At 38.9% G+C, this 23,489-nt stretch overlaps 1 protein-coding gene across 1 annotated transcript in view; it reads right to left on the reverse strand.

Annotated features, from left to right (window-relative positions):
• The window catches only part of PAK5 (p21 (RAC1) activated kinase 5), a 334,226-nt gene that overhangs the window by 134,665 nt on the left and 176,072 nt on the right, over window positions 1-23,489 (reverse strand). The gene's annotated exons all lie outside the window — the stretch shown is intronic.

A 23,489-nucleotide genomic window follows, 5' to 3' on the forward strand; every position in this document is an offset into this window, starting at 1 on the left:
AAACACAGGCAGGGTTAGATAGGAAGTCAATGCATCTAATGACTTAAAGGTTATTAGTCATTAGCAAAAAGAATTAGTAAAATCTATCAGAGAGTAGTATGTATCAAGAACCAATTTTTGCAAATTATTATTTGTGTCATGCTTTAACACAGTGTTTCTCACTTGTTTTTCTAACTATGGCTCATTTCTGTTTCCTTCTTGTGGTTTTCCTTGTCCCAGAGTTGGCAATTTAGTCTCATGCTGTGGTCTCAATTTATGAGTTTTTTTCACCATGGAGTACCCTGGAGGCCCAAATGGGGCCATCTAGTTACTGGTTGAGAAACACTGCCCCAACCAATAAATAAATATATCTTTAACCTTGCATTATCTCGTTCTTAAAACCAAGGCATCATTTACTTAGTAGATGCAATAGCCTTTGACCTCTTGAGAAAAAATTATTAAAATAATTTTTCCAACTGATTTGGTGACATTATATGTTAGACACAGTTACTGAATTGTAGAAATGAAAAGGGTGGTTCATTTATATTCTGGACATTGAAGATATTCAGAGCTGGCTTCCCCAAATATGTTTCCTTGGGCATATTGACTATCTTAAAGTAAACTTATTAAGAAGTACCAAGTACTGTAAGAAGACTGTAACACTATTAAAAATAGAAGATTAATTCCTCAGATGAAAAAGTGGCCTCCTACTGTTCTTTTTTTTATTCCACAAATAAATGTAGTCATTCTATATCTGTCCCTTTCCTTCTGCCTCATTTTACTCAGCATGATACTCTACAAGTCTCTCCATTTAGGGGAAAAATTTATGGCCTTGTTTTTCTTAACAGTTATGTAGTATTCCATTGTGTAGACATACCATTGTTTCTTTATCCATATGTCTGTTCTCGGGCACTCAGGTTTGTTTCCAGATTCTGGCTATTGTGAATAGTTCTGCAATGAACATAGACATGCAGATGGTGCTTCTGCTGTGTGTTTTCGGACCCCCAGGGTATATGCCCAGCAGTGGTATTTCTGGGTCAAATGAGAGCTCAACTTCTAGTTTTTTCAGGAATGTCCATATTCCACCCCCCCCACTCCACCAAAAGATAAGGAAACAAGTCCAGGAGGACTGGTCAATGGCTGGTCACTGATGTGAGAGATGGAGGGTAGGAAAGATAGAGAAGGATCCATTATGACAATATTAGGTGGAAATGATCATTCTGGATAAGAACTGAGTGTATAAAGAAGATAAAGGAATGTACATGATGATCTTTCAGCATGTGTATCACAAAACATAATGCCTAAAATGAGAGAGATAAAGAGAAAGAGAGAAAAGAGAGGTACCTGCCACAGAGGCAGCCTGGAGTGGGGGTGGCTTGAAGGGGTGGGAGGGAAATTGGTGACACTGGTGCTGAAAAATTACACTGGTTAAGGGATGTGTGTTGGCACATTGTTAGACTGAAATGCAATCATGAACAATTCTGTAATGCTCTATCTCCTGGCAATTCAATTCAAAAGATCACCAGAGACTACTTTGAAAGTTTATATGCCACAAAACAAGAGAACCTAAAAGAAATGGGTGAATTCCTTGACTCCCAAGACTGAACCAAGAAGACTTGGAATACCTGAATAGACCAATTAATATAAAGGAAATTGAAACTGTAATCAAAAGTCTCCCCAAAAACAAAAGCCCAGGTCCAGATGGATTCACTGGTGAATTCTTCCAAACATTTAAAGAAGACCTGTGGTCAGTTCTCCTCAAGCTTTTCCAGGAAACTGAAAAAAAACAGGAACTCTCCCAAACAGTTTCTATGAAGCACATATCTCCCTAATACCAAAAGCAAACAAAGACACCACTAAGAAAGAAAATTATAGATCAATATCCCTGATGAACACCAATGTGAATATCCTCAACAATATACTGGCAAATATGATCCAACAACTCATCAAAAAGATCATACACCATGACCAAGTGGGATTCATCCCGGGGATGCAAGGATGGTTTAATATTCGGAAATCAATCAACATAATCCATCATATCAACAAAAGTAAAGATAAAAACCATATGATCATATCAATTGACGCAGAGAAAGCATTTGACAAGATCCAACATCCGTTCATGATGAAAACCCTCACTAAAATGGGTTTTGGAGGAACTTTCCTCAAGATAGTTAAAGCCATCTACCACAAGCCTATGGCAAGCATTATCCTCAATGGGGAAAAACTAAGGGCCTTTCCTCTAAGATCAGGGACAAGACAAGGATGCCCACTCTCACCACTTCTGTTCAATATAGTACTGGAAGAGCTTGCGATAGCTGTTAGGCAAGAAAAAGATATCAAGGGCATCCAGATGGGAAAGGAAGAAATGAAACTCTCACTATTTGCAGACAATATGATACTATATCTAGAGAAGCCTAAATCCTCTACTAAGAAAGTCTTAGAAGCAATAGACTTGTACAGTAAAGTTGCAGGCTATAAAATCAATACCCCCAAATCCATGGCCTTCCTATATGCAAATAATGAGACAGAGGAAAGGGACATGAAAAAAGCAATTCCACTCACAATTCTGCCCCAGAATATCAAGTACCTCGGAATCAGCTTAACTAAGGGAGTAAAAGACTTCTACAAAGAAAACTACAAGACGCTACTCTATGAAATAAAAGAGGACATGAGGAAATGGAAACATATCCCCTGCTCATGGATAGGGAGAATCAACATTGTCAAAATGGCAATAACTCCCAAAAGCATTATACAGATTCAATGCGATCCCTATAAGTATACCCATGACATTCTTCAAAGAAATGGATCAAGCAATCCAGAAATTCATATGGAACAACAAACGCCCATGGATTGCTAAAACAATTCTTGGGAAAAAGATGATGGGAGGCATCACTCTCCCCAACCTCAAACTTTATTACAAAGCGGTAATAATCAAAACAGCATGGTGCTGAAACAAAGGCAGAGCCTCAGACCAATGGAACAGGGTGGAATATCCCTACACACAACCCCAAATGTATGACCATCTGATCTTTGATAAGGGAGCAAGAAATGTGAAGTGGAGCAAGGAAAGCCTCTTTAACAAATGGTGCTTGGGGCTGGAGCAATAGAACAGCGGGTAGGGCGTTTGCCTTGCACGTGGCTGACCCGGGTTCGATTCCCAGCATCCCATATGGTCCCCTGAGCACCGCCAGGGGTAATTCCTGAGTGTATGAGCCAGGAGTAACCCCTGTGCATCACCAGGTGTGACCCAAAAAAAACAAAACAAACAAACAAAAAACAAATGGTGCTGGCACAACTGGACAACCACATGCAAAAGAATGGGCTTAGACCTCGACCTGACACCATGCACAAAAGTCAGATCAAAATGGATCAAAGAGCTCAACATCAGACCACAAACCATAAGGTACATTGAAGACAAGGTTGGAAAAACCCTCCACGATATTGAAGCTAACGGTTTCTTCAAAGATGACATGCAACTGACCAACCAAGAGGAAACAGAGATAAACAAATGGGACTACATTAAACTAAGAAGCTTCTGCACCACAAAAGATACAGTGACCAGGATACAAAGACAGTCTACAGAAAGGGAAAGGATATTTACCCAATACCCATAAGATAAGGGGTTGATATCAAGGGTATATAAGGCACTGGTTGAACTCTACAAGAAGAAAACATCCAACCCCATCAGAAAATGGGGCGAATAAATGAACAAAAACTTTCCCAAGGAAGAGATACGAATGGCCAAAAGGCACATGAAAAAGTGCTCTACATCACTAATCATCAGGGAGATGCAGATCAGAACAACCATGAGATACCACCTCACACCACAGATAATGGCACACATCCAAAAGAACAAAAGCAACCGCTGTTGGAGAGGATGTGGGGAGAAAGGGACCCTTCTACACTGCTGGTGGGAATGCCGACTGGTTAAGCCCTTCTGGAAAACAATATGAACACTTCTCAAAAAATTAGAAATTGAGCTCCCATTTCACCCAGCAATACCACTCCTGGGAATATACCCCAGAGAAGCAAAAAAGTTTAGTCGAAATGACATCTGCAGTTGTATGTTCATCGCAGCACTGTTTACAATAGCTAGAATCTGGAAAAAAAACCAAGTGCCTGAGAACAGATGACTGGTTAAAGAAACTCTGGTACATCTATACAATGGAGTACTATGCAGCTGTTAGAAAAAATGAAGTCATGAACTTTGCATATAAATGGATCAACATGGAAAGTATCATGCTAAGTGAAATGAGTTGGAAAGAGAGATGCAGACATAGAAAGATTGCACTCATCTGTGGAATATAAAATAACGGAGTAGGAAACTAATATCCTAGAATAGTAGAAATAAGTACCAGTAGGTTGGCTCCATGGCTTGGAAGCTGGTCTCACATGCTGGGGAAAAAGGCAGCTCAGATAGAGAAGGGAAGACCAAGTAAAATATGGTTCAAGATCCCGCGAGGGAAGGGAGATGCGTGCTGAAAGTAGACTAGATATTGGACACAATGGCCACTCAATACCCCTATTGCAAGCCCCAACACCCAATTGGAGAGAAAGAACAAAAGGGAATGCCCTGCCACAGAGGCAGGGTAGGGTGGGGGCGATGGGATTGGGGGATGGGAGGGATACTGGGTTTATTGGTGGTGGAGAATCGGCACTGGTGGAGGGATGTGTTTGTGAACATTGTATGAGGAAAAAACAAGCTTGAAAATATGTGAATCTGTATCTGTACCCTCATTCACTAATTAAAGAGTAAAATAAATTAAAAAAATAGAGAAAAAGTAGCCTCCTTATAACTCAAGGTTAAAGGCATTCTCATCATAAAAAATTGGGAATTTATGGTTAAGACGATTGTGTAAACAAATTTTATAATTTTTTATATTTGTAAGTCCAAAATTTGCTTTCACCTTCTCAACTCTTTGTCCTGAAATATATAAAATGCTTTGGCCACAGTTCTGTGACATAGATCCCTGGAACCCAATACATATTTTTTTCTTCCCTGCAACATTTTATTTTTGCTTTTTGGGTCATACTTGGCGATGCTTAGGGCTTACTCCTGGCTCTGCATTCAAGAATTACTCTTGGCGGTGCTCAGGGGACTATATGGGATGCTGGGAACCAAACCCATGTCAGCCACATGCAAGGCAAATACCCTACCCGCTGTGCTATCACTCCAGCCCCTCCCGTGCAACATTCTATATGATAAAGCCTTCCTATAGAGTCCAGCATTGTTTCCTCTGGTCAATGCCCAGTAATCACAGGCTATTTAAGAGAGTTCCTTTACTAGGATCCTTTACTAGCCATAAAATAAGTGGCATATGTCTTTCTGGAAAACAATATGGACAGTCCTTCAAAAACTAGAAATTGAGCTTCCATATGACCCTGCAATACCACTTCTGGGAATATATCCCAAGGATGCAAAAAAAAAGCACAGTATAAATGACATCTGTACCTATATGTTCATTGTAGCACTGTTCACAACAGCCAAAATCTGGAAACAACCAAGTGCCCTAGAACAGATGACTGGTTAAAGGAACTCTGGTACATACACACAAGTGAATACTGTGCAGCTGTTAGAAGAGATAAAGTCATGAAATTTGCTTATAAATGGATAGACCTGGAGAGTATCATGCTAAGTGAAATGAGTCAGAAAGACAGGGACAGACATAGAAGGAGTGCACTCATTTGTGGAGTATGAATAACATAACATGAGGTTGACACCCAGGGACAGTAGGGCCAGGAGGATTGCCCGATAGTTGAAAGCCTGCTTCACGAGCGGAGGGGAGAAAGCAGATGGAATAGAGAAGGGATCACTAAGAAAATGATAGCTGGAGGAATCAGTCGGGATGGGAGATGTGTGCTGAAAGTAGATAATGGATCAAACATGATGACCTCCCAGTGCCCAAAAGGAGAGAGAGAGAGAGAGAGAGAGAGAGAGAGAGAGAGAGAGAGAGAGAGAGAGAGAGAGAGAGAGAGAGAGAGAGAGAGAGAGAGAGAGAGAGTATGGTGAATATTGTTTGCCATGGAGGCAGGGGGAAGGTGGTAAAGGGGGGTATACAGGGGATATTGGTGGTGGGGAATGTGCACTGGTGGAGTGATGAAAGCTTGTAACACTCTCACAGTGATCCAATAAAAATAAAAAAAGAAACAAGTGGCATATGTAACATTTCATGGTACATGAAATTCAACCTAGTGCTAATTTAGAAGTCTAGACATTTCTAAGACAAAAGGCATTTTGCATAAGTATGGTTAAAATTATAAGTGTACATGTAATATAATAGGCATCACATAATCTCTTAAGTCACAAAAAACAAATATCCAAATGGCAGCTAATATGCATTATTTGGAGGCAAAGTGATTTGGTACAGTTTAAAATGTAATAAATTAAAATTAGGTAGGTTTCCTCTGAAAGATTACTATGTTGTTTACATGCTTAGATATATTTTCTTACATAGAATTATCTATACACATTACATTGTTAAAAATATAACTAGTGTCATCCTATAAATAGCATGGATAAAATGAGTTCTCTCTTTTCCATTTCCATTTTTAAGTGTCTCACACATGTCTTTTCTTCTATTTTAGGCACAATCATATTACATGTCTTCAATTCTCCTGAGACTAGAATTTCTTTGTGGGTTAAAATCTACATAAATATATGTTTGTGACGCGATAAAAAGTTATGCTAAAATATTTTTTTCTTAAAGAAAGAAAAAAACTTCATACACCATCACCAATAAAATGTCCAGGCTGGGCACCTTGCCTTAGTTGGAGATGAGAACTGCCCACTTCAGTTTGCTGTGGAGCTGAATATTGCCACACAGTTATTTCCAACACTGTTTTCTGATTTGCCCTGGTAGGAGAAAACAACCAGCAAAAAAGTGATAGTCTGTCAGTATCTATATTGCAAACCATAATGCTCAAAAGTAGAGATAGAGTATGGGGGAAATTGTCTGCCATGGAGGCAGGGGTAGGGTTGGGATGGGGGGGTGTGGATACTGAGGATATTGGTTGTGGAAAATGTGCACTGGTGGAGGAATGGGTGTTTGATAATTGCATGCCTGAAACTCAAATATGAAAGCTTTGTAACTGTATCTCATGGTGATTCGATAAAAAAATAATGGAATGAGAAAAAAAAAAGGCAAAGGGGAAAAAATAAGTAAACAAACTTAAGATGGATCAGAGTCCTGTCACAGAACTTTTGATATTTCCATAAAGCTAGATTTGATAGAGTTTGGTACATAGTCTTTAAATGAAGAATATGAAGGATTAACAGAGCCAAAAAGAAAAAAAAAGGAAGAGAATCGGAAAGTGGAATATCATTTCTTAAGAAAAAACCAGCACCAAGATAAGGATGGTCCCCTGGACAAAACAGTGTAGATCATAGACGACAGTCAGGAAGCAAAAATGCCCCCAGGAAATAATAGAATAGTTTAGGGTCTTCTAGATGTAGAGGGCATACAGGCAGAAATAGAATAGAAAACAGTAATGACTTTATACTTTAAGGGTGCCTGCTGATTTGCTATGTGAAATATTCCAATCTCTGCTCTTAGTGTACCCATGGAATTTTAATGTGCATTACTATTCTTAATGTCTTGGTCAACTTAAACAATCACTCACATGTTGGAATCCAAGTGGGGGGAATGATATTGTATCAAATTAATGGTGAGTTTGTGAGCTCGCCCAGGGGACACTAAAGCTTGGATAGTCCATGTGTCTGTCTCCTTATATGTTTGTTTATCTTATTCTGTACAACTGGATGGAGGTCTGAGTTGCCAGTCCAATAGGCACTAGACATCAGAGAGGGAAGAAGAAATACTATATTTTAGAAGTAATGCAAGAAATGGTCATAAATTATGAGTTAATACAACTTCTGGAGTGGTCAAGGAACTAACAATGCATCTATTTAAAAACCAGTTTCCATAAAATTCTTCCTTCATGTCATATTTACTAATGCAGTGGAAATGCAAACCATTTATACATGTAACTATTTATTGGAGTTCTGATATGTCAGTGCTTGTGATTTTTTAATATCTGTGAAAACCTACCCTATAAAAGATAGTAAATTTTGAAAAGCACAAGTAAGTAATGAGGACCTTCTCAATTCCAAAATTAAAATAGTGAGTGTTTTTCCTAAAAAAAAAAAACAACACCATGAATTCACATATATAGGTGATATATACAAATAAAAACAGATGACTCATAACCTTTGTCTACTCTTAGTAACTCTTCATCAGAAAAAGCTTAAACAGTTTCTGCAATAAGTGAGAAAAATACAGAGCAAACCCATGAGTTCCATCTGACTCCAGGACAGGACAAAGAAAATGATATCCATCTATTCTTTTTCCTACTAATATCTACGTGAGCACATAAGAGAGAAAACATTCTCTTCTTCTTTTACATTTTTGTAGCACAATTTTTATTTATTTATTTTATTTATTTTAATTTTTGTTTTTTATTAGTGAATCACCGTGAGGGTACAGTTACAGATTTACATATTTTTGTGCTTGTGTTTCAGTCATACGATGCTCAAGTACCCATCCCTCCACCCGTGTTCATTCTCCACAGCTGATGATCCCAGTATCCCTCCCACCCCCCATTCGATCCCCCGCACACACCCCGCCTCTGTGGCAGGGCATTCCCTTTTGTTCTCTCTCTCCTTTTGGGTGTTGTGGTTTGCAATAGAGGTATTGAGTGGCCATCGTGCTCAATCTATAGTCTACTTGAGAGAAAACACTCTTCACACATAAAAGAATTACGTGAGCAAGAAAGAAGCCTTAAAACATTGGGACACAGATTTTTTTAAAATGTATTTGACATCTTATTACATTTAAAATAACTACAAAATACCAGTTGTTCTTCCTGTTATAACAGATGGAAGGAACCTGGCACCTTGTTTTTAACATCTTTCCAAGAAAGGGACTTGAAAATGAGTTATCATTTTTATTTCAAAAGTGGAAAAGGATTCAAAAGAAATGAACACCCAAAATCTTTCCCCCTAAACCAAAGCAATGACTTTGAGAAGTAGGTTATTGAATGCAACTATATATGATGATATTTATTGAATATGAAGAGGTTGTTGAATACAACTATACACGATGATATTTATTGAATATGTGGGCTGTTGGTGAAGCAGCATGAGCACCACAGGTGTTTTTCGAGCACTCTGGAAATGTGTCAGAGCACCCAAGCTAGTGATGGTTTTATTGTTGCCAACTTAAATAAAAGTATTAAATGTCAATTGCCACATATGGCTAGAGGCTACCACACAGAAAACATATCTTTAGAGGACAAAACTTTACATGTGATCCATGGAGATGTTAATTTAATAGCATAGATGACCACTACAATTTACCCAATTGTCTTGATTGTCACTGATCAACTGATTGTCACTGATCAGTGATCAGTGGTATTCAATCTTAGGTCCATGAACCACTGCTGGCCGACAGGTGAATAGAGGTTGCAAACCATAGTTTACCACCTGATTATAACTGCTGCACACTGTAGACCAGCATGCAGGACAGGTAGGTACCGACTCATGGATATAAAAAAGCTTGAAGAATGCTATTCTTAATAATAACTCACTTGTCTCTCCCAGCTTTAAATACTATTTGTAGTCAAAAACTTTTCTAGCTCCCATTTGTCTATCTTTGTACTGTTTTACAGATTTTATGGAATATTTCTCCCCATAGCAATTGCCTTCTGGGCAATCTGCCTTCACTCTCAGATTAATTGAGAACCCAACTATTGCACACTCTCTGCCACCCCCCAACACTCAGAAGGGCTACTCACCACAGTGCCATCTATTCATAAATTGGCCAATTAGCAAGATAAAATGCAACGAAGAAAACTAAACAGCTAATTGGAGACATGGATATGGAATCTGAAATCTAGGAGATTCTTTTAGTTTGCATACAGATGGACCCAAGAAATTCAGTATGACTTGTGTGCTATAGAAATTATCAGTGCACCATCATGCCCTTCTGTAAATCAGGAGGAAGAAAAAAAGCTCCAAGGAAGCAGACAGACCAGCAGCAGAGAAAGTATGAGAAAAGCACAGCCTCACTGAAGCAAAGACATAATTGCCTCCACTTCTGCCAAACCAGACTAGTTTCAAAATTAGTTTTCACTGTGGCCACCATATTTTAGAAGTTCCCGAGACCCGCAATTCTAACAATAACTTCTCCCCCACCTCCCATCTTTATTTTTTCTGAGCTAACCTTAACCTGAGCAAGTGTCTCTTCTTTAGCTGATATAGATTTAAAACAGATATAGATTTAAAACACACATGTAGAATCAAAACTCCTCCATAAAAACTAAAACAACACAATTTTTTTTCTTTATTGAGCCAACGGCCCACATTCAGAGACTTAAAAGCAAGCTCCTGGAAACTTATAGCTTATAGCCTACTTCTCCCTCTGGGAGAAACTGGCAATCTACTGAGAGTTTCCTGCCCACATGGGAAGCCTTGAAAACTCCCCAGGGGGTATTCATATGCCAAAACCAGTAACCAGCTGGGTCTCATTCCCCTGACCCTGGGGAGCCTCCAATGCGGAATTGTTGGGAAGGATGAAAGAAGAGATGCTTCTAAAATCTCAGGGCTAGGGTGAATGGAGACGTTACTGAGACCGCTCGAGAAATTCGATGATCAACCGGATGATGATGATGATGATGACGATTGAGTCACCATGAAATACAGTTACAAAGCTTTCATGTTTGAGTTTCAATCATACAATGATCAAACACTCATCCCTCCACCAGTGCACATTCTCCACCACAAATGTCCCCAGTACACACCCCCTTTCCCATCCTCCCCCTGACTCCATGGCAGACTATTTCCCCCATACTCTCTCTCTACTTTTGGTCATTATGGTTTGCATTACAGATACTGAGAGTTTATCATGTTTGGTCCTTTATCTAATTTCAGCACACATCTCTCATCCCTAACAATTCCTCCAATCGTCACTGTCTTAGTGATCCTTTCTCTATTCCAGTTGCATTCTTCCCCAGCTCATGAGGCAGGCTTCCAACTATGGGGCAATATTCCTGGCCCTTGTGTCTACTGTCCTTGTATGTCAGCCTCATGTGATGTTATTCTATACACCACAAATCAGTGCAGTCCTATGTCTCTCCCTCTCTTTCTGACTCATTTTACTTAGCATGATATTCTCCATGTCTATCCTCTTATAAGCAAATTTTATGACTTCATCTCTCCTAACAACTGCATAGTATTACATTGTGTAGATGTATTAAAATTTCTTTAACCATTCATCTGTTCTTGGGCACTCAGGTTGTTTCCAGATTTTGGCTATTGTGATTAGTGCTGCAATGAACATACAGGTGCAGATGTCTTCTCTATTGTGCTTTTTTGCACACTCAGGATATATTCCCAGAAGTGATATTACGGGGTCATACGGAAGCTCAATTTCTAGTTTTTGAAGGAATGCCAATATTGTTTTCCTAAAAGGCTGGACCAGTCAGAATTCCCACCAACAGCAACACAAATTCTTAAGTCTCCAAGAACTTTAATATAGACAAATCTTAGGACTGATGATCGATAAAGAAGACTGATGCTTTTTGGGGTGGGTAACTTCTCCTTACATGTTTTTATTTGAGGTCTTTCCTCACTAAGTATCGCTGCTAAAGATACTTGGGCATTAGAATCTTACTGAGTGGTTATTCGAAGTTAATGAGGGAAAAGATTTGAACATCCAAGACTGAAGACAGAGGGTTGCATAGTGTGACTTGATTTTGTTACTGAGACTGAGTTCCTACAAGCAGAGCTGGAGGTAGGGATTTTGATGCTTTATAAGAGAGATAAGGGAATTCTCTTCTCAGGAAAGCTGAATGTAGCCTTAGTGGGAGTCTGGTTCTCAGGCCTTTAATCACTGGGTGCGTTCTGGAGCATTTCTTGTTTGACAGTAAAAAAGGATCCAGATATACTTTCAGCACGCATCTCCCATTCTGACTGATTCCTCCAGCCATCATTTTCTTAGTGATCACTTCTATATTCCATCTGCCTTCTCCACTCCGCTCATGAAGCAGTCTTCCAGCTATGGGGCAATCCTCCTGGCCCTCGTATCTACTGCCCTTGGGTGTCTCTCAGTGTCTGTGTTGCAAGCCATAATGTCCAAAAGTAGAGAGAGAGAGTATGGGGAATATTGTCTGCAATGGAGGCAGGGGAAGGGTGGGAAAGGGCGGTATACTGGGGATATTGGTGGGGAGGAATGTGCACTGGTAGAGGGATGGGTGTTTGATCATTGTGTGATTGTAACCCAAACATGAAAGCTTGTAACTATCTCACAGTTATTAAAAAAAAAATAGAGGATCAGAGTCTTTTGTTTTTCTGTGATAGTCACTGCCTCTAAGGGAGGAGATGACCTCATTGACTGAAGGCGATTCTCCAAAACAGTGACCATCTGTGAGCTGTTGACAGCTAGCACTCACTGCAGCTGGGGCCGGCACTCGGGTCCTGGAAGAAGACCTGGGGATCTATGGTGGGCACTTAGAGCACCCACCACAGACTTCTTCCTAAGAACTCAATACCTGAGATGTCGGGTGCATTTGAAAATTCAAAGTGTTATGTTGAGCAGAGACTTCTCAGACTAAAAATGATTGAGGATATGGAGATCCAGGAGATTTTTAGGTCGATAGATCCAGCTCCAGATGACAAGAAATGAAATACAAAGGGTAAAGATTGTACAGCCAAACCCCACAAAAGCACAAAGGTGCCATTTCTCTAGTGCAAAGATGATAGAAGCTTCTCTTTGGAATTGAAAAAGCATATAGGACTAAACGTGTAGCACACAAGGTATGTAAATAGTTTGTACTTTAAATATCTGTTCAATATCTGAAAATAATTAATAACTGAATAAAATTCTCCAATAATACATACCTAGCCATTGCCCATATTTAGTTCTTCATTCTATTCAGATCATATTTTGTAAATTAAAGATTACCAGAGAAAAGGAAGCTTTGAAAGAGGAAAATCCAATTATATAGCCACCCAAATTATTGTGGAGAACAAAAAAATTAGTCAACTAATACTGCTTATTTTGTTAGTCACAGTTTACTTGGTGATATCTTGTTCTGTGCAATGTTAATTTCCCACTGTATAAGAACTAGTAGCAATGTAGCTATATATGCAAGTAAGTAAAAGCAAGACAAATATAATAATAGTTTTAGGTGATCTATAAATTACAGAAATGGAATCAATCCACATCTTTCATGTAAATATAGAAAACAGATACATGATAAATATAATTTTTCATAATTTTTTGAGGAATCTAATAAATTCTGATTACTATGCCTTCAGAAAGAAAAATGGGGAGAATATAATGTTATCTTGTTCATAAAAATTTTATGAGTTTTTGTGATGCCATCTTTCAATGAGAAATATAAAGGTGTGGCTAATATTAAAACTTTACTGGAAAACATGGTTGAGAAGAGAAAAGCACTTGTCATGAATTCTTAAATTTCTTTTCATTATAAAAATTTTCACAAAAGCAAGAAATATAAGAAACTTTAAGGGAATATTGGAAAAAATAGATCAATATGTACACAGGAATAGAATTATATCATGAGTATACAATAAAAATTATCCTGACAGGTGATAATTCAGTCCCCAGAGTACAAGAAAAACCATGTCAATCAATTCTCAAATCTTCTCACACTTTAATATATTTGGTGATATTTAAAACGTATACATTATTTACAAGTACTTTTATATCTGGGCTGGCGTGATAGCACAGGGGGTAGGGCATTTGCCTTGCACATGGCCGACCCGGGTTCGATTCTTCATCCCTCTCTGAGAGCTTGGCAAGCTGCTGAGAATATCCCGCCTGCACGGCAGAACCTGGCAAGCTACCTGTCGTGTATTTGATATGCCAAAAACAGTAACATGGAGACGTTACTGGTGCCTGCTCGAGCAAATTGATGAACAATGGGACAACAGTGCTACAGTGCTACATTATCTGCTGTGTCTATATCTATTTCAGATGGTAAACTATGTAAAATGGAAATCTAATATTTTGAATAAAATTAGAGTAGTGGGTCCAAAAGGCTAGTTTTTTAGGATTCTTACATTTACCACTAAATTATAACAAAATACAGAAAAAAATATGAATCTTCTTAAATTAACTATAAACCACAGCCTTAGGACCATACAAAATGGTGAAAATGTGTATGTTTATAGGGGGAGGGGAACTTCTCAATTAGGAGAGAATATTTTGAGGGCCACATCCAGTGATGCTCAGGGGCTACTCCTGGCTGGTCAGAGATCACTGCTGGCCATGCTGGGGTTGGAGCTGTGCCATGGGATACTGGAGATCAAACCTGGATCAGCTGCGTGCCAGACAAGTACCCTACAACACCACGTCTGCAACCCCATCAAGAAGGAAGGAGCACTGTCTTTACTTCATAATATTTTCATAAGCTCATTTCTCTGTGCATGTGAGCTCTTTTCTAACAAACATCAGTATTCCACTAAGATGTGTCACTTTTATACCCTGGTTTCTGCATTCCAGACTCAGCCAGCCTCGTGCTTCACATTTACTAGAGGCCCAGGCTGGTGGAAGCGTCATGATTTTATCTCCGTAGCTCCACACTGAATGTTTGGAAACTTGGGCTAGTTTTCTTGCCATGCTATGTAGCTTTAGGTATGAATTTTCACAAGAGACCTGTGTGATCAGATTGATGATGTGGAATCTAGGCTGATTATCACAGTTCTTCGCTTGAAAATTTCACAGGCTCCAATTTACTTGCAGTGAAAAAGTCTAAATGCTTTGGGATGTTAACCAATTTATCATCCAAGGTATTTTTTTAAAAAAAACTAATTTTATTATTTGAGTAAATATTAAAGTATCTTGATTTACATAATTATTAAGAGCTGAGTTTTTGGTTTGCATACAATATGCAAACACCAATCCCACCATCAGAGTTGATTTCCCTCCACCATTGTCCCAAGGATCCCTCCCATCCCCTTAACAGACACATTTTAAGTTTGGTCATAGCAGTTTGGATAGCATGCTTACAGTATTTTTTATTATGTAGTTTAGAATATTCATATGTTGTACCTCTATACCATAGATGCTGGGCTAAATAGATAGCATAGCAGGTAGGGCATTTGCCTTGCACACGGCTGACCTGGGTTCAATTCCTCCACCCCTCTAGGAGAGCCCAGCAAGCTACCGAGAGTGTATTGCCCATATGGCAGAGCCTGGCAAGATACCCATGGCATATTTGATATGCCAAAAACAGTAACAACAAGTCTCACAATGGAGACGTTACTGGTGTCTGCCTGAGCAAATCGATGAGCAACGGGATGACAGTGATACAGTGACACCATAGATGTTCTAAAGGCCCCTGACTCCATCTCTGTTTGCCCCTGACTCTAATTCTTTGTACTCCTGTCTCCCTCAGTTTCTTTCTTTTCCTGTCCTTATCATTTCTCTGATCAAGGGTCAGTCACCCCTGATTTCTTTTTATTTTTTGAGAGAGGCTTTGATTTCTTTAAAATTTATTTTCAATAAATGTTTTTTTAAGTCACTATGAATTACAAAGTTATTCATGATTGGGTTTCAGGAATGCAACATTTCAACACCATTCTCTTCACAAGTGTCCACTTCCTTCCACCAATGTCGCATTTTCCCTTCCACCCACAACCTGCCTCTATAAAAGGTGCTATTTTATAACCTTTGACACTGTGAAGAAACCCACAGTTTCTTAACTTTATCTTCAAAATCTGTGAGCTTGGATGAGAAAAATTGTTTTAAATCTTTATAGACCATCATTGGAAACTAATTATTTTCTTAAATTATTCACAGAGCAACAGACATGGAAAGCACAGATCATTTCATAACACAGGATAGTGGTAGCTTTATTGAAATATTATTTATTCTTTTCACTGCTAAATATTATAATGGTTACCCATCATTGGGTAGATACCTTATTTAATGTTAATAAGCTATATATATATATCAAATCATGTTTTTGAAATATCTGATAAAGCTAAAATTATTCTGATATATAATCACCCCCATATTGTCACAGGATTAAAACTCAGTTTGGGTCTTAATTTTTACTGATTTCATTTTCTCCATGCATTTGCCATAATAATATCCTATTCTTGGCAAAATATTACTTGGTCTTTCATAACCTCATGTTTTGCTTTTATAGCTCCTGACTTGAGATCTTCTTATTGTGTGAAAATATGCCCTTTGTGAACTTTGGGAAAAACAAGCTTGAGGACCCAATCTTGATTGTTACCGGGCAGAATTATTTGCTCAATGTTTTGCAAATCTTCAGTCTTTAGCATTTTCTATTTGGGCCTGTGTGTCTATCTCTACCACTCTACTACAGTCTCTCCACAATACCACTTTTTTTTTTCCTCATTTCTCAACTCCTAGCAGAGTCCTTGTCAGATTGCTGACATTCAAAAGGTGCTAAAAGGATAAGAGAAGGGGATAATTCCCTGGGGATAATAGAGTAAGAAAACATTTTAAACAGGATCCAACAACAGTGACAAAATCACGGGGCAGAACCCACTTTCAATGACAAAATGTGTTGGATGGATCGGACACATGAGGCCCACAGTCCAGCTGTCCTTTCGGGCTGTGTGCAGAGCCCTGCATGCCGCTCTGCTCGCTGCATTGGTGCAGGCCCCAGCATGGACAGGCACTGCTCTTGTCTTCGCTTCTCTTGCAGAGTCTCCCACCCTTTCTAGAATGTTAACCAAAGAGCATCCTCCCCCATTTCAGTCTCCTCCTTAGCTAGCCTCCCATCTCATTGCTGCACATGTTTGTGACTCTCCATAGTCATGTCTGGTGCTATACAAACCCCACATTCTGCACATTGCAAGCAATGTTTAGCTTTATTTGTGATAATTGATGCCGTAAATAAAAAGAAATACAGTTCTTTACTAAAAAAAAAAAAACACTGTCTCCTTTAAGATCAAATTGATCTTACCATCTTTACAAGCAAAACCCCCAAGTAACAAAGCACTTCTTCCTTCATGTTATAAACAGAGCTGACTATGATAAAATTGCGCTGGACAACAGTCTGTTTCCATAACCCTAACATCCCTTTGCATCAGACTCGCCATTCTTCAGGGAGGCATGAGCCGCCCCCACCCTCAAGGCTCTTTGACATCCTAATGCAATTAGGGATCATACCTGTGACATGGAATCTAGATTGGAAAAGTTCAGATTTGTTTCAACTCTTTCTCTTTGAAACCTTGCTGGTGTAATTGGTTCCAGGGGACCTGTGCTCTGAGAGAGCAGAGGACAGGTGTGAAACCAAGCTTCACTCACTGATTTGACATAGGCCAAAGTCTGGGACATAGAGGTAAAAGCAGTTACTGGTCTGCAGGAGTTGCCAGAAGGAGACTGACAATTGGAACTTAGCTGGAGTGATATCAGAGAACACAGACGAGGTCACTGTCATAGCTTGGGTTCTTAGAAGCAAGGCCTTCGACAAAAGTTTGAGTGTCTTTTATTTTATTTGGGAGGTGATCTCAGGAGGCATGGAGAGTGTGATTTAGATAGGGAGGAGAAGGTGGCCAGTATGGGCCTGAAATTCTATGCTTTCATGCCAGGAACCAGCCTGAATGAACACGGTCACTACACAGAATTAAGAGGCAGAAATAAGAATAAAAGTGTGGGATCAGGGAGATCACAGCTTTATGGACTGAGGGCCCTCACTGTTCGTCATGTTCAATACTTTCTTCATTATCAGAAGAACAACTTTCTTCAGAAGAATTCCAATCTTAACCTAGCAAGCCTAAATTTTACAAAACAGAGAGCCTTAGCATATAGGGAGTAATGGCTTTTTTTTTCTTTTTGGGTCCCACCCGGTGATGCTCAGGGGTTGCTCCTGGCTCTGCACTCAGGAATTACTTCTGACAGTGCTCAGGGGACCATATGGGATGCTGGGAATCAAACCCGGGTTGGCCGTGTGCAAGGCAGATGCTCTACCCACTGTGCTATAGCTCCAGCCCCAATATAATGGGCTTCCTTAAGGGGAGTAACTTCAGGGAGAAGTAACAGAGATAAGGCAGTTACAAGGGACCCATTCCCCTGACCCCCTTAAAAGTAGCACTGGTGCTAGCTAATATTCTGGATTTCAAGGGCCTGCAAGCTGCCTACTATGCTGTTCTCAAACTATCTGTCTTAACCCTTTGCTCCCAACAGAGTTCAGTCCTGATGGGAAGCTAATTTAAATTGCCTCTAAGTTAGGAAGTAATTTAGAATGTATTTGAGGATGTTCCTGTGTGAGAGGTAACAATTTATGGAGCATCTTTTAGGGATTAGAAATTGTACTCAGTACATTAATGCCCTGGTACGTACAGGTTGTATAGTGTGGCCTAAATTCCCATGAATAGGGAAAGCCCTGAGAGAGAATCTGAGTATTTGCAAAAGGAAGTCATAGGCTTGTGGAAGAATAATAGGGGACACTACGCAGCAAAACCAGGGTCTGCTTCAGACCAGGATGGGGGGACTTGCAGGAAAGATTTTTTTTAGAGTTCAGGGGACTTAGAGTTAGTAAATTTCACTTCTACCTCAAAATAATGTATTCTGAAATTGTTAGGTATAATGCTCTATTATAAATAACATATGGTCAATTATATATAATTTTAGGACTATTTTTTTCCAAGTCTTCTTTGTCTTTTCCTTTTTGTGAGGAAGGACTTTGAATTAGCGCTCAGGGGTCCAGAGCCATTTCTGGTGATACCTGACCCAGCAAAGCCTAAAGGTTACATACTCTGTTTAGTGATTCTGAGTGCCACCATGGTTACCCTACCTGGTAATGTGTAGGGGACAACAAAGTACCAGAGATTCAACTTGTGGGCTCTGGATTGCATGTAAGAATGTACTCCAGCCATTTGAGAGGTATCTAAAGCCCTTTTACATTTTATTCTTGATTTATCAAACATAAAAGCTAGATGTGTGTGGATTTGTCAAATACCCCTTTTGTTCCATTTATTTTTGCATGTATATATTAAGCCTGTAAAATTTTTCACACATACATTAAGGCTTATCTTCTGGTGGTATAAGCGTTTACTTTTATAAACTATAATATATTTTTATTTTTGGAAAATGCTTCTTATCTTAAAATCTACTCTAGCCTTACATAAAAATAGCTATATAAGATAATTATTTTATTTTGTATTCTACCATTTTATTAATATTGTCCCTTCAACATGTTTGTACTATTATATTTAAGATATATCTCTTATAGTCTGGTTCTTTTCAAATTTAAAAATGAAGTATAATTCAATACTTCTCTATATGTATAATACCCAACATACCACACCCAACATCAAAGTTCCAGTGCCATACACTATCGAGTGATTCTATGTCCCTCCTCCTCCACTTTCTCTTTTCCCCTGGTAACACAATGTTTTTATAGAATCAAAGAATGATTTTTGCTATATTTTTCAAGTTCATTTAAGTCTTTCAATCAGAGATGTTACTGGTGCCCACTCGAACAAATCGATGAGCAACAGATGGGATGACAGTCATTTGCTTTAGTTATTTATATTCCACATTTGAGTGAATCCATCCGGTAATTGTTCTCTACTTGCTGACTTAAGTAAGTTAGGTAGAAATTATTATGACAGTCACAGCTTCATCTTTCTATTTATTAAAAAAATTTAAATTATAGTTTAGGTAACAGTTTCACACTAGTGTTAACGTTTATTGTACTGAGCAGTATTTTGCTGAGTGTGTCTGTGATAGATTTCCATTCATTAATTGTTGAGCATTTGGGGTGATTTTATGTTTTGGCTACAGTAAACAGAAGACAGAGATGCAAATATTCTTTCAAGTGACTATTTCCACATTCTGTACAAATGCCTAGGAGTAGCATTAATGGATAACATGGTAATTCCACTTTCAGTTTTTAAAGAAATTTCCTAACTTCTTTCAAAGAGGTAATATCAATTTATAATGCCACAATATTTAACATTTCCTTTCTTTAAACCTTTGGCAACACCTGTTCTTTCCAGTCTTTTATGTATAGACTATTCTCATAAGAGAGACATTTTATTGTGTTGGAAATTGCTTCCTTTGGCTTTGGGGCTACACCCAAAGCGACTTCCATAGCATAAAATTGTAATAATAATTTAAAGTTTTTCTGCCATTCTATTCTTCTAATAAAGTATTAATCTTTAATGTCAGGTAGTTACTATAGAGGTACATTTAATGATTCTGTGTGCCCGGGAGGTTGTTCTAATCTGGTTTCAGTGTTTATGAGTGTGTGTGAGTATGTGAATGTGTGTGTGATGGGGAGGTCTATAACCAGTGTGCTTTTGGGATGGATGCACTGTTTAGAGGAGCCCCTTCCCTTGGGTTAACTTACACCAATGTGCATGATAGACCCAATGAACTCAAACTAATGAAGGCTGTGATGGGTTCTCTAATGTGTCAGACCTTTTATTTGGTTTCTTAGCTTCTCAATTCTAAAACACTTAACTTTTGAAGAGAGAAAATCAGACAATGAACCTAACATTTATTGAGTAATAAATTAATATTTATTGAATAACCATAATAGACCAGGTAAAATTTTTTGGGGGGGAAGGTGACAGGCCATAACCATTGGTGCTCAAGGCTTTCTCCTAGCCTTTCCCTCAGGTATCACTCCTGGTTGGCTCAGGGAATAACATGGGGTGCTAGGGATTGAATCTGAGTCAATAGCATGTAAGGCAAATGACCTACCTACTGTCTCACAAGCTACCAGAACCTGTGGGACGCAACTAAAGCCATGTTGAAGGGGACAATTTATAGCTCTGCAAGCATTTCTCAGGAAGGAAGGGCCCACATAAATAAAGTGACTTCACAGCTCAAGGTCTTAGGAAAGCACCAACAAAAGGAGCCCAAACCAGGCAGAAGGAAAGAGAAAATAAAATTTAGAGCAGAAATCAAAAAAATGGATAAATTCTTGGATTCCTATAATCTCCCAAGACTGAAGCAAGAATATCTGGAATACCTGAATAGTTCTATTAATATCAAGGAAAATGAAACTGTAATCAAAACTCTTCCCCAAAACAAAAGCCCAGGTCCAGATGGATTCACTAGCGAATTTTCCCAAACATTTAAAGAGGACCTATTGCCAGTTCTTCTCAAGCTTTGCCAGGAAATTGAAGAAACAGAAACTCTCCCAAGCAGCTTCTATGAGGCTCATATCTTCCTAATACCAAAAGCAAACAAAGACACCAACAAAAAAAGAAAACTACAGGCTGATATCCCTGATGAACATAGATGCAAAGATTCTCAACAAAATATTAGCAAATAGAATTCAACAACTCATCCAAAAGATCATATACCACAACCAAGTAAGATTCATCCCGGGGATGCGAGGATGGTTTAATATTTGGAAATCAATCAACATAATTCATTGGCATCATCAACAAAAGAAAAGAAAAGAAAAGATAAAAACCACATGATCATATCAATAGATGCCAAGAAAGCATTTGACAAGATCCAGCACCCGTTTATGATGAAAACTTTCGCTAAAATGGGTATAGAAGGAACTTTCCTCATTACAGTATAGTCAAAGCCATCTGCCACAAGCCTATGACAAGCATCATCCTCAATGGGGGAAAACTAAGAGCCTTCCCTCTAAGATCAGGGATGAGACAAGGATGCCCACTCTCACCATTTCTGTTCAATATAGTACTGGAAGTTAGGCAAGAAAAATATATTAAGAGCATTCAGGTAGGAAAGGAAGAAATCAAGCTCTCAATATTTGCAGATGATATGATACTATATTTAGAGAACCCTAAAACCACTACCAAGAAACTCCTAGAAATAATAGACTTGTGTAGCAAATTTACAGGCTATAAAATCAATACCTAAAAGTCTATGGCTTTCCTATACACAAATAATAAGAGGGAAGAAAGTGACATGAAAAAAGTAATCTCATTAATAATCATGCCTCAGAAAATCAAGTACTTCAGAATCAGCTTGACTAAGGAGTTAAAGGACCTGTACAAAGAAAACTACAAAACGTTACTTCACGAAATAAAAGAGACATGAGGAAATGGAAAGATATCCCCTGCTCATGGATTGGGAGAATTAACATTGCCTGTCAAAATGGCAATACTACCCCAAGCATTGTACACATTCAATGTGTTCTCTATAAGGATACCCATGACATTCTTCAAAGAAATGGAGCAAACACTCCTGAAATTCATATGGAACAATAAGCTCCCACAAATAGCTAAAGCAGTACTTGGGAAAAAGAAGATGGGAGGCATCATCTTCCCCAACCTCAAACTCTACTACAAAGCAGTCATAATTAAAACAGCATGGTACTGGAACAAAGGCAGAGCCACAGACCAATGGAACAGGGTTGAGTAACCTGACACACACCCTCAAATATTTGATCACCCAATCTTTGATAAGGGAGCAAGAAATGTGAAGTGGAGCAAGGAGAGCCTTTTTAGCAAAAGGTGCTGGCAAAACTGGACAACTACTGTCACTGTCACTATCATCCCATTGCTCATCGATTTGTTCGAGTCGGCACAAGTAACGTCTCTCATTGTGAGACTTATTGTTACTGCTTTCGGCATATCCAATACGCCACAGGTAGTTTGCCAGGCTCTGCTTGGTGGGCACCATACTCTTGGTAGCTTGCTGGACTCTCTGAGAAGGACGGAGGAATCGAACATGAGTCAGCTGCGTGAAAGGTGAACGCCCTACTGCTATGCTATTGCTGGCTCAGATCTCTACCTAACACCATGTACAAAAGTCAAATCAATATGGATTAAAATCCTCAACATTAGACTAGAATCCACTAGGTACATTGAAGACAAGGTTGACAAAACTCTCCACAACATTGAAGCTAAAGGTATCTTCAAAGATGACATGCCACTAATCAAGCAAGCGGAAACAGAGATAAACAAATGGAACTATCTTAAATTACGAAGCTTCTTCACCTCAAAAGAAACAGTGACCAAAATACAAAGACAATCTACAGAATGGGAAAGGATATTCACCCAATACCCATCCAATAAGGGATTAATATCAAGGACATACAAGGCACTGGTCGAACTCTACAAGAAGAAAACATCCAACCCCATCAGAAACTTTGGTACATCTACACAATGGAATACTACGCAGCTGTTAGAAAAGATGAAGTCATGAAATTTGCATATAAGTGGATCAACATGGAAAGTATCATGTTAAGTGAAATGAGTCAGAAAGAGGACAGACATAGAAAAATTGCACTGATCTGTAGAATATAAAGTAACAGAATGGGAGACTAACACCCAAGAGTAGCAGAGATTAGGACCAGGTGGTCTGCTCCACAGCTTGGAAACCGTCCTCACATGCTGGGAGAAAAGGCAGCTCAGATAGAGAAGGAAACACCAAATAAAGGATGTTGGGAGGATCTGTTTGGGTTGAAAGATGACTGCCAAAAGTAGACTATAGACCGAACAGGATGGCCACGTCTATTGTGAACCACAACACCCAGAAGGAGAGATAACAAAAGGGAATGCCCTGCTGCAG

Source organism: Sorex araneus, chromosome 3 (genome assembly GCF_027595985.1).
Source record: "Sorex araneus isolate mSorAra2 chromosome 3, mSorAra2.pri, whole genome shotgun sequence".
NCBI lineage: Eukaryota > Metazoa > Chordata > Mammalia > Eulipotyphla > Soricidae > Sorex > Sorex araneus.